Consider the following 12,759-nt stretch of genomic DNA (forward strand, 5'->3'; position numbering starts at 1 on the left):
TGTTTCATCCTGTATTCAGTCTGCTCTTGAATGGGAGCTATTTGATGCTGAATGATCAAGGTTGCTGCGGAATGAAACTGGGCATTTTTTATCTGGTGACGGTTAATTCCATAGTCACTTGCTGTACACAAGTACTGTTTCCACCTATCCACACATTTAGAGAGGCAGCGCTAGGCCCTTCAAAAAATGTTTATAAGATAAAATGCTATTCCCAATGCGAACTGAAAGACATGCTTTTGCAAATAGATGTTGCCTTAACTTCAGCCAAAGAGACGTTTGATCTCCAGGTTCGAAGGTCCTTGTCTGAGCTACAGACACTAATATATACTAACTTTCCACTGCATTTTGGGAAGCTGGTCCATCTTATCTTTGACATGTCGGATACAAAAGGAATATCACACTTTTTTAAATGTATTGGCACTGGTTTGGTTAGCACCTTTCAGACTATATTTGGAGCCTTACCATTTTTTATACACTCCTGTTTGAGAAGCATTATTGGAGGGCTCCCGCTTGTCCTGCTACTTGTGGCAAAAATACTGATTTAGGGTGGACTTGCACAGACTGGGATATGCGTCGTTTAGTGCAGTTGCCACCTTTGGGGTAAAGGGAAGGCCTTCAGGGGGTGCTGTGTATCTAGGTTGGTTCACACCAGGGTTGTAAAGCAAAACAGATGGAGACATCTTCAAATGATATTTTATGAGCTTTATGTATTTTTCTTATTTTTCCATCTAGGGTCAGAGTTGCCCTGTTGAATGTTTGTTTCCGACCTGTTGGTTTTAGTCGACCCTTGACCAGTTGACAATCTTTTTATCCACTATCCCTGACAACTTTTGGGTGATTATTGGTGGTTATTTTAACTGCCAGTTCGAGCCCCTGGGTGGCTTGAATCAAGGTAACCCCAATAAAGAATTTCTACACTGGGCTATCCCTGAGCCTAATATTCCATTAAGCAGGGCTTGGACTCCATTGGTGCTCCAATTGAACTCCCTTACCTTGAAACATTAATTAAGGGAATGTAATGGCCGAACTAAATCGAACTCGCCAGTGAACCACACTTTTAATAGAAAGGGGCACGCCTCCATCCTAGACTACATCCTGGTAGGTACAAAATCTTGGCATAGGGTAATTGATTTTAAGATTGTGCCCAACCATGATAGTGACCATAATGCCTTGATTCTAGAGGCTGTCATGCCAAATGCTGAGAGTGAGACTAATTCAAAATCTCTGCCTGATGATAGATTAAAACTCACTAATTGCAGGAAGAGAGTCCAATGGATGGACATTAATAAATCTCATGAAAACCTGTCTTCTTTATATAAAATTATCATTCATTTCTAATGGCTGCGAAGCAATCTATTTTGATTAATGACACTTTTATTTCCTTTTTGAAAGTTGCTGGGAAGCACAAAGCACTAACAACTACTATGGCCAACATACTTTACCCTAATAAAAGAATAAGGGAGCACAAAAACCCCAACACCCTTGGTTTAGCGACAGCTGCTGCATGCACGGCTAAGTCAGCTCTTATCTTTGCTATCAAGGCCAAGGATAGGCCTCTAATCGGAGAAAAAAGGGCGGCCTATAAAAGCACCATGGTCAAGACTAAAATAAAGGTGGGAATGAGACAAATGGGATACCCTGAGAAGGGCCCTATCTACCCATGATATGTGGACCTTTAGGAATGTGGTAAATACGGGTCACTCTGAAGGAAAACAGGCTATAGAACCAAACATTGAGGTGGATGTGTGGAAGGTGCATTTTGAGTCCCTCTATTCAAGTGCACAAGATGAGGGTAGCGTAATAGTTAATGAGTTCCCCCCCACAGATAAACTGCATTGAGGCCCCTGTGATAACCCTCAAGTAAATAACTGACGCCCTGAGCAAAGTATCACCATATAAAGCTCCAGCTCTGGGGACCTCTTTCAAAAGTGAGCCTACTATCTGGGCCCCCTTTCTGTGGACCCTGTATAACGCCATCTTACAAGGAATGGTGATGATTACTGCTACTTTGGTTGGTGCTGAAATTCTACCAGTTTATGAAAAGGGCTCACCACTCCTCCCTCTAAATTACAGGGGGAACAACCTTTACAACGCAATTTTTACAACGCACTAAACTTACAACGCATTTTTTACAACGCAAAATCCATTACAACGCACTACACTTACAACGCATGACACTACAACGCATTTTTAAAAACTACCTTTACAATGCATTCCATTACAACGCATACTACCTTTACAACGCATACCATTACAACGCATAATATTACACTACACTATCCAACACTTACCCTACTGTTGCACCCCCTGGAGTTAGAATAGTAATTTTTACCCCTATACTATCCAACACTTACCCTACTGTTGCACCCCCTGGAGTTAGAATAGTCATTTTTACCCCTATACTATCCAACACTTACCCTACTGTTGCACCCCCTGGAGTTAGAATAGTAATTTTTACCCCTATACTATCCAACACTTACCCTACTGTTGCACCCCCTGGAGTTAGAATAGTAATTTTTACCCCTATCACTATCCAACACTTACCCTACTGTTGCACCCCCTGGAGTTAAAATAGTAATTTTTACCCCTATACTATCCAACACTTACCCTACTGTTGCACCCCCTGGAGTTAGAATAGCAATTTTTACCCCTATGCTATCCAACACTTACCCTACTGTTGCACCCCCTGGAGTTAGAATAGTAATTTTTACCCCTATACTATCCAACACTTACCCTACTGTTGCACCCCCTGGAGTTAGAATAGTAATTTTTACCCCTATACTATCCAACACTTACCCTACTGTTGCACCCCCTGGAGTTAGAATAGTAATTTTTACCCCTATACTATCCAACACTTACCCTACTGTTGCACCCCCTGGAGTTAGAATAGCAATTTTTACCCCTATACTATCCAACACTTACCCTACTGTTGCACCCCCTGGAGTTAGAAAAGTAATTTTTACCCCTATACTATCTAATACTTACCTTAAATGCAATTTAATATTATGCGTTGTAATGGTATGCGTTGTAAAGGTAGTAGGCGTTGTAATGGAATGCGTTGTAAAGGTAGTTTTAAAAAATGCGTTGTAGTGTCATGCGTTGTAAGTGTAGTGCATTGTAATGGATTTTGCGTTGTAAAAAATGCGTTGTAAGTGCATGCGTTGTAAAAGTGTGCGTTGTAACGACATACATCCAAATTACAGACCTAAAAGTCTCATCAATGTTATCCAAAATATATTCACCCGAGTACTGTTGGGACGACTCTAGAGTTGGATGGAGGAGCATAATGTCCTTAGTAGGCCTGGGCGAAGCACTACGCTACGCTCGCGTAGTTTGCGAAGTTCGCGCTACTTCGCGCTACGCGAACTGCACGTAGCACAGTGCGAACACGCGTAGCGTAGTGTTGCGTACTGCTGCGGTCATTTTTTGCTTGCTCGCGGTCCTCAACGTCAAGTTGGCGACCGCGAGCAAGCAAAATGACATCCTGGCGAGACTTTTTCCTTGTTCGCGATCGCGAGCATGGAAAATAAACCTCCCGGCGAGATTCCCAACGCGAGAAGGTCAGGTTTCTCATTGCGAGGGGTCGCGTATGCTCGCGACCGCTCGCGATGAGAAACTACCAGTTCGCGTTGAGAAAGCTGCAGCTCGAGTAAAAATCTACTCGAGCAGCAGAAAACTACAGCTCGCACTGTGCAAGATGCCATTTTCAATGATTGCACAGTGCCGGTTGCTTGTCCGCACTGTGCAATCATTGAAAACAACATCTTGCACAGTGCGAACATGTTACTTCGCAGTTCGCGAAGTGCTACGCGAAGCTCGCGTAGTGCGAACTTCACTTTGCGTAGCTTCGCGAAGTGCTACTTCGCGAACTACGCCCACCCTTAGTCCTTAGCCCATTTCAAGCCGGCTTTAGAGAGAAGATGTCCAGAACAGATCAAAGGATATAGATGCACCAAGCTGGCGAGTCACAAAGTACCAGCTAAGGGTCCTCAACAACTTCAATGCCTTTTGAAAAAATAGGGGGCATCCACAAAACTAAATATATGGTGTTCAATGCAGATAATAGTACTCTGCCAAATCCCTGTTTAGAAGGCAGATCCCTGGAGAGGCTGCCCGTATTTGAGTATCTTGAAATCAGGCTCACGGAAACAAAATGGACTGGGGTGCCCAAATCAAGAAAGCCAGTCTAAAGCTGGCTCAGACAACATGGGGCCTGACAAAGGTATTTAGGAATTCCATCCATAAACTGTTGAACCGGTGGTTGAGATATATAAAGTACAAGCTAGGGGTGCTGCCCTGTATAGGGCCGAAATCTTGGGCCATCGACCATCTGGTAACAGTAAAAATTGAGAATACCTTTGCCAGACAGCTATTTGGCTTTCCCCCTAGCTCCCCCTTACACCGCTTCATTTGGACCTTTGGGTTAGATCAATTGCAGACAAAGTTGCCCTCGGACCCCTCATATTCTGGCGGTGCCTGTGGGTTACCCCACAACTGGCTGATTAGGATTACAGGGCAGAGTTGAGCCTGCAGGGTGTGGAAAAACAACTGTGGATGGCTTTCGTCAGGGATACCTTTGTGGCCATGGGAAGGGCCAATCTCTGGCATAATGCAGAAGCAACCTGCCCTACAATATCCAGGAAGGATTTGATGGGGAGCAATAGGGAGGATAAACCTATCCCCCTCCAGGGGAGCTCTACAACTGGTATGCTTACCACAGTGTTTTTAGATATTAAAGATCAGTATATACTAGAGCTTGTACTGGATGATATCTAACCAGCCATTGCCAGGAAGCTATACTTGCAGTTCAGGAATGGGGTACTCCCACTGCATGCTTTTACAAATAAATGGGTGGGTCCACCCATTTTGGGTTGTCCGGCTTGTAGCATTGCAGTGGAGATGGATTACCACATAATTTTTTTCTGCCCAGGTGATAAGAAGGCCAGAAATCGATGGCTGATTCAGTTATGCAGAGACCTGGGAACCAAGCATTGTATAGAGGCTTTTACAATACTGAAATATAACACCCATCTGCCTATTGAATTTTCAGTATCACACTTTTTGTTTTCTATGTGGTGTGTAAGTAGAGCTCTCCTGAAGTCTAGCTCATAGGTACTGGCTGATCACCCAATAATATTTTTAGAATTTAGAATATTTTAATTTGTATATAATTGTATGATTTTTAACATGTTTCTAATAATTATAACACGACCAATACCTGGTTTTATGAATGTTTTATATCTGTGCATTATTTTGAATATGACTTAGGTGTGACAGCCCTTGTGTCAGTAATCTGAACCCTGGTTTCTGGATATAGGCGTACGTTTCTGCGGTTTGTTTATACGAAATGCTATTGTAAGGCACATACACTTTTCACAAACAACTCCAACGGAGGGCCATGGGGCTTTGGCTCATGCCCATGTGGACTATTTTTATTTTTCTACTTTTCTTTTTGTTACTGCTACTGTATTGCACATTTATTGCACACACACTTTAATGAGCCTTGTGTTGGTAGGCTAGTCCCAGGTCATTTGGACTCTGGCATGTGCCATTATTGACTGTTTCTATGGAACATTTTTTGTGATGCATACACACTTTTATGAGCAATTCTGGCCCGTGTTCCGATGGATTGTTTTTTTTAATGAAATGTATTGTATTGCACACACACTTTTATGGTCAAAATTACCGAAATAAAGTTTTTGGATGATGATGATTTCATTCTATCTGATCCGCACATATGTCCCAGTACAACTCAGAATGGAGACAGCACTGCTAGTGCTGCGTTGCCATGAGCACATTATACACTGGTTCTGCACACCACAGCTTCAAGATCTAAATAAACCCTAGTTCTTGTCTTTCAGGCTGGTCTGGCTTGACCTCTTACAACCTGTCTTCCGCTGCCTGCTTTGTACCCACAAATGCATCACGGATATATGTCTCGGATCAGAATTGGTTATGCCATCGGATATTGAAGTACTGATGGACCCCTTAATGACCCATGCACATTGCTGTCCCCAGCGTATTCAACTGATGATGAATGTATTCTTAGAGCCACCCTGTGATGCTTTAGCTCCTAGTTATGTGAGCAATGCCTCTGCGGACAACTTGTGGGTTATGACGCCTCCCTCAGCGGCTGCTGTGGGAACTAGATGGAATCGGCTTTGGTCCATAAACATGCTGCGAGGTGCACCTCTGGGGACGTCTGCTTATGTGGGCAACAGCAATGTTGTGTCTACCACTTGGAACACATAAATAATTGAACCTTTCTGTGTGGGAATAACTTGGCCTCTTTTTAAAAGAAAATGAACCAAAACAGCTTTTTTTCTTTTTCTAGGCACCATGGCTTTCTGAGTGCTTGGGATCTCAAATATTATAATGCCTTTAAGAATTTCTAATAGATGTTTTATTGGGAAGCCTTGTAATGTTTTTAAAATTGTCTGCTGTCTTTTTAGATAGCTTTTCAGGTATTGACCTTTAGTATGAGGAGTTGGTGTTATATTACCAAGATAGATCCATGTAGCGAAGTAGGTTATTTTTTACATTGTCCTTGCAAATAACATTCCCAGCTTGTGACCTTTTGCACACATTTGCATGCACAACAATGTTGCATTCATTGCTCTGAAACGTAACTTGGTTTTACATCTAGCTTCGCACAATATTATCGCAATGCCCTGAACGTTGTGTACAAGGTCTCGCTTCACACTACGTATAAATGTCTCACTTTCTTCATCCACGGGGCGACAGGGCTATCTTTATATATCCATAACATTATTAACCCTGGGCGTTACACTACGCTTCGCCCACGTAGTGTATGTAGCGCTGCATGCTTCGCAGTTTTCGAAGTAGGCGAAGCAGGCAAGTGCTACGCACACGCAAGGGCAAAGCGTAGCTGCCTGCCGCCCGCCACCCGCCTCCCGCCCGCCCTCCTTTTAAATCATATCTTGCATGTTAAATAATTAAAAGTAAAGAGACTTACCTGAAGCGCGGCGTCTCTGGGGCTCCCTCTTCCTCGTTTTCAACTTCTTGTGACAAATGCGCATGCGCGGACGCCAGCGCATGCGCATTTCTTGCGAGGAAGAGGGAGCCCTGGAGACACCGCGCTTCAGGTAAGTCTCTTTACTTTTAATTATTTAACATGCAGGGTATTATTTAAAAGGAGGGTGGGCGGGAGGCGGGCGGAGCGTAGTGGGGCTACGTGGAGCGCGCGAGTGTGCGTAGATTTGGGCACACTACGTGCTGCTTCACGTAGCCCCACTACGCCCACTACGCCCACCCTTAAACATCATATTAGAAATGGGGGTCTCTAGTTGGCAGAGAAAGGTACCTTTCTCCAAGTATGGGCCCTTCTTCCTTGTCAGGGTAAGGGGGGTACACTTTTAAAATAAACCCTGATCACCCCCTTGGTAGCTTGGCACAAGCAGACAGGCTTATCTTAGAGGCAGTGTGTAAAGCATTTGTGAACACATACAGTAATACAGTGAAAAGACTATGAATGGACACCACACCAGTTTAAAAAACATAAGTAATCCGTATCTAAACCATAACAAGACCAAACAACAAAAATGCAGAATACAGCTATCCGTATATACCTAAAAATAGGTTATTCACTCAAATAAAGTTTGTAGCAACAAATAACTCCACCTGAAGTTATTACGACGCTGTGGCAGATGAAAATCCCAAAGTATGGCGCCAACCACCAGGTGCTTGGTGTCAGGCATGGACTCAAGCAGATCCCAAAGAACAGTACCTTGGAAACAATTAAAGCAAAGACGGTGCATGGCGTTGGGGAGGTGATGCTTCATTGTCGCCAGGCACTGCTGGTTCCTCACGACCCCAGGGGAGGTGAAACCTTGGCTCCATACTGTGATGCAGAGGAGGTGAGACGTCGGTTCTTTACTGTGTCGGGGATGTGACGTCACAGTGGCGGCAAGATGTTTGTTCCTTACGATGGTGTGGTGTCTATTGATTCGGGACTCACCCACGTCAAGTATCGGCTCCACGTTGATGAAGCACCGGCGTCGGTGAAGCCGGGGCTGCGTTGCAAGTCGGGACAGTATGTCGTGGACATAACGAATGGTGTCCTCAGCGGTGGTGCAGGCAGCTGCCTCGGTGACAGGGTTGGAGTCAATGTGACACGGCGTCAGCAGGCGTCGAGCCTACAGTGCAAGTCAGGCGGTGTGTCGTGCTCTTCACGAGCGGTGCCCATGGCTTCAGTGCAGGTTACGGCTTCGCTCACCGGCATCAGAGTTGCAACTTCCTTCTGCGGCAGCTGAAACAGCAGTTCCAGATATAGAAAGACAGAAGAAATTAAGTCTTTGTTTCCCTGAGACTTCAGACCAGGAGGCAAGCTCTATTTCAAGCCCTCGGAGATCTTCCTCAAGCAGGGGACACAGCAAACAGCAAAGTCCTTCTCCTTTCTTTGGCAGTAAGCAGCCACTACAGGCCAACCCCAGACACCACAGGGGCAGTATTCCTCCTCAGCTTTCCAGCTCTTCGCCTTGGCAAAGGTTCCTCTTGAGTTCTGGGGTCTGGGCCCCAATATTTATACTACATAATCCTTTGTTCTCTGGTGGCAGAGAAGCCCTGTACTCAGTCAAAAACAGTTCTGTCTTCTCTGGTGCAGCTTCCTGGCAGGAGGTGGAGACAGGATTGTAGAAGGCAGACCAGGCCCATTCAGGTGAAAGGAAATCTGCTGCCCGTTCTCTAAATGCAGCCCGGGTCCATTCAGCCCAGTCCTGAATCATCAGACTCTCCGGAGCTACTGCACCTCCCCAGCCCCTGACACTCCAAACCCAGACAGTCAATCCACATCCTAGCAGAGGCACACTGGATGGCTACGCCAGAAAATACCTACTTTCTGAAAGTGGGATTTTCAAACCCAGAATGTAAAAATCACCCTCACTAAAAGATGCACTTTCCCATTCTGAGTTCAGGCATATTAAACTTTATTTTCCTACCTTGTTCCCAGGGTAGTCAGGCTTCTAAGATGTTATAAGCAAACTCCCCATTCAATCCTATTGGAACAGGGAGCCTTGCAATAGTGAAGAACAAAATTGTCAGTATTTCATTATCAGGACATACCCCACACACCAGGGCATGTCCTACCTTTCACATACACTGCACCCTGACCACAGGGGTATCTTGGGCCTACCTCAGGGGTGACTAACATAGGGAAAATGGAAGGTTAGGGCCTGAAAAGTGGGTGCACTTGCCAATTCGACATGACAGTACTAGACTGATCACAGATACTGCAGTGGCAGTTCTGAAACTTCTGAAACACATTTACAGGCTGCTTATGTGGGTGGTACAATCAGTGCTGCAGGTCCACTAGCAGCATTTGATTTACAGGCCCTGGGCACACACAGTGCACTGTACTAGGGACTGACTAGTAAATCAAATATGCCAATCATTGAAACACCAATCCATAACAATAATTTATAAAGGTACCACTTGCACTTTGGCACTGAACAGCAGTGGCAAAGTGCCCAAAGCATCTAGACCAGCAAAACGGAGTCCAACACAAAGCAAAAACACAGGAGGTCAAGACAGAAAATACAGGGGAAACCCACGTCAATGATGCTAGGTCTAACACATCACTAATCTATGAGCACATCGCAATGCTGCTTTCTATTACAAAAGATGAGCATCCCAATAGATTAGCAGAGGATGTACTTCCACTGACACTGAGGGTCCTTGCGTGCTGAGAAATCACCACACAGCAGTCTGACATCTTGTGAGTGGTGTCAAGTTTGTGACCAAGATGGTGTCCTTTACTCTATCTGATCAGGCAATGGGGTTGGATCGTCCCTTGAGGGGATTCTTGGCTCTACATCTACACACACTCCAGGTACACTTAGAGTAGGGTTCGCATAGTAGGAGTATGCTAGATTATTGTCTGTCTTATATGCCAGCATATATAGTGTTTAGCAACTATATCTACTATTTACGCTTTTGGAGCTTGTAATCACGTTTATCTGCTTCTGTCTACTAATCATTGCAGCACATGTATTTTATGCAAGAATAATGTTGGTTCAATAACTATTATTGAAAGTTTCCCACTATGTATTCTCTGTATATTTCCCTGAGAAAAAGTAAGCATGACTGACTAATCAAAAGGTTCTGTACTGTTTCTACGATCCCTGAGTATTCAGGTTGTCATGTTCAGTGGTTGCCAGAAAGCCATTTGCTCCATGGTAGATTTGATTTATGTGGTTCCAACAATGCACAGGTCCGACGGATTGGTAGAAACTACATGACAGCTGTAGTGGCCTCTTAAGGACCCTCAACATACCTTCCAGAAGAAGTTCTAAAGGTTTGGACACTTTTGGACAACTTATGGGGAAAAGCTCCAAGAGTTTACCGACCTCAGTGAGTAGAGCCAAGCCAGTGACGACGAACCGCTAATTGGCCTGGCTTGCAGGTTTGACCCGCTGAAAGGTCCGGAGGTTTTCAGCGATGAATCAAAGACCTCCAGGAATCACCGAGGCATTGTGCTGCCGCAGGCCACCGTCATTGAACTAAAAGCGGGATTGTTGAAGACGACTGCTTGATGTCTAGAGAAATAGCTCTAAAAAAGTGACTAAGTCATAAGGTGAAAACTTGACTGGACCCTACCATTCCTCGTAGCTGACCTGCGCTCCATTGTGGTTGGCCTGAAGATTTGACTTTGTCCTGGTCTAGTGCAACCAGATAGCCGTGGTTGGTGCTTTTCTACTTTTAGGTGCTAGAAAGCAAATTATTTTATTTAATCTTTAAAAATTCATATCTCCAGTTCCCTATATTGTATTTTGATCATTTTAGTGTCATTTTAACGATTCAAATATCCTCTATTCCTATAAATTGGAGTTGGATTTGTATTCTGCTTTGTGTCTTTTTGGTGAAATTGAAAGCTTTACACTCCTGTCTCCTAAGTTAAGCCTGGTTGTTCATCAGCCGATCTGCCAAGGGTTGAGCAAGCATTAATTTATTGAGACTTGACTGGACCTTATTTTTGATTGTGGTGTTATTACTAGATGTAGGTACCTACCTGTACCAACTAATAAACAACCTTCCAACACTAACTCCTGGCATTTCTTAGTTAGTGCACGCTCTGTACAAAGCATGACTATGTTAAGGATGTGTGCATGGTTTAATTCTGCGCAAAAGTTCATAACATGTTAATGATTTGATTACGACTTGCTGCATTGTAGGCTTTTCAATTAATAATCATTTGATGAGCATGTTGTACTTCTATCAGTTTCATTACAGTCCTTCAACACCCTTCTCTTCTCTACATAGAGTGCTTGGGATTTTTCACTTCACATGTGCACTTACATCTCTGATCTATCATGCTGGGTCTTATTCAAAATAACCCTTGTGTGTTACATCATTAACAGATGAATATTGGAACTAAAACATATATTAAAAAAAAGGACAGAGGGATTGCAGAACCCTAAAGTACCTAAAAATATTAGTCCCTGACGTATGCAAACAATGTATAGCTTTGTTACATTTTCCACAAATTAAATTGTAAAACGGGGTAGATGTATTAATATTTGAAGCAGTGCAATGCAGCAGGACAACTTGCTGTGCTGAATCAAAAGGTGAGGGCATGAATGTGCTGTATCTAACCAGACATTGCTCATTGCTGCTCGCTCCCCTTGCTGGCAAACTATATTGCTAACATTGGATAATATGATGTTGATGTACACCATGAGATATATACGTATAAAAATGAACTTACATCTACGCTGTTGAATTTATCCAATGTAACCTCCCCCTCAACCCTGAGTCAGAAATACGTGGTTAGGCAGGTCCTGCGACCTAAGCCTGAAGAAACTGAATGACAGATCGCAGGTCGGGTCACACGTAACCCTTAAACAGAACAAACAAACAGGAAAGACTGATCCCAGAAATAGGCAGTGACACCACAATGGTCTCAGGAGACTGGCGGCAATAAAACACATTTGGCCAGAGCGGAATGCATTATCAAAAACACCATAACGTCAGATGCCACACAATGTTAGGAAAACACAGCCAATCAGAACACAGCATGCACATTACATGCAGTGATCATGCACTCCTGAGGCCGAATATCTCGACATGTACCCACGAGGCCCACCTACTCTTCATATCAAACCCCTGATGTATGGCCCTGTGACTAGGTCCAAACTTCTGTTGCCAAAGGAGGGCATAAATTGCTTTATGATGTGTCATGCAACGTATAAAATGGTGGCCAAATCCAATGTGCTTTCAGACAGTTTTCAGCACCCAGCTCTGTTCCCGATCTCCCGGCCACTGCATTTAATTAAACAACTGGTCCTTCTTTGCCAAATGCTTCTTGTCTTTAGATTTTCAAAGGTAAATTCATATTTGAGCAACAATGTGTTTCCAAGTGCCAAAGCAGGCACGATGGTGCAAGGGTGCCTGCGTTGCAGGCAGGATGTTTTTGTACAAGAAAGGTCACCTTTCTCCACAAAAATGATCCTTACAGGCTTTTTCCTCTTTCTGCGTGCCCTGCTGAATGCAGCATAGTTAAAGAAACAACGACAATTTCAGATATTTTTCTTCTTTGCACTTCTACAGGCGTAAAATATTGACTCATTCCCAGGTTTACTTGTCCTGATAGATCTCAGAATGAGCGGAAAGCATGGGTGGATGTGTGGGAACAACCATTTAATGCCTTCCCAGTGATGAGCATCACAAGGCAGCCACTAGCGCTGCTTCTCATTACTCTGGCATCACCAAGCAACGCAGGGCTTGGTATATTGGACTTAAGAA

Source organism: Triturus cristatus, chromosome 2_1 (genome assembly GCF_964204655.1).
Source record: "Triturus cristatus chromosome 2_1, aTriCri1.1, whole genome shotgun sequence".
Lineage (NCBI taxonomy): Eukaryota > Metazoa > Chordata > Amphibia > Caudata > Salamandridae > Triturus > Triturus cristatus.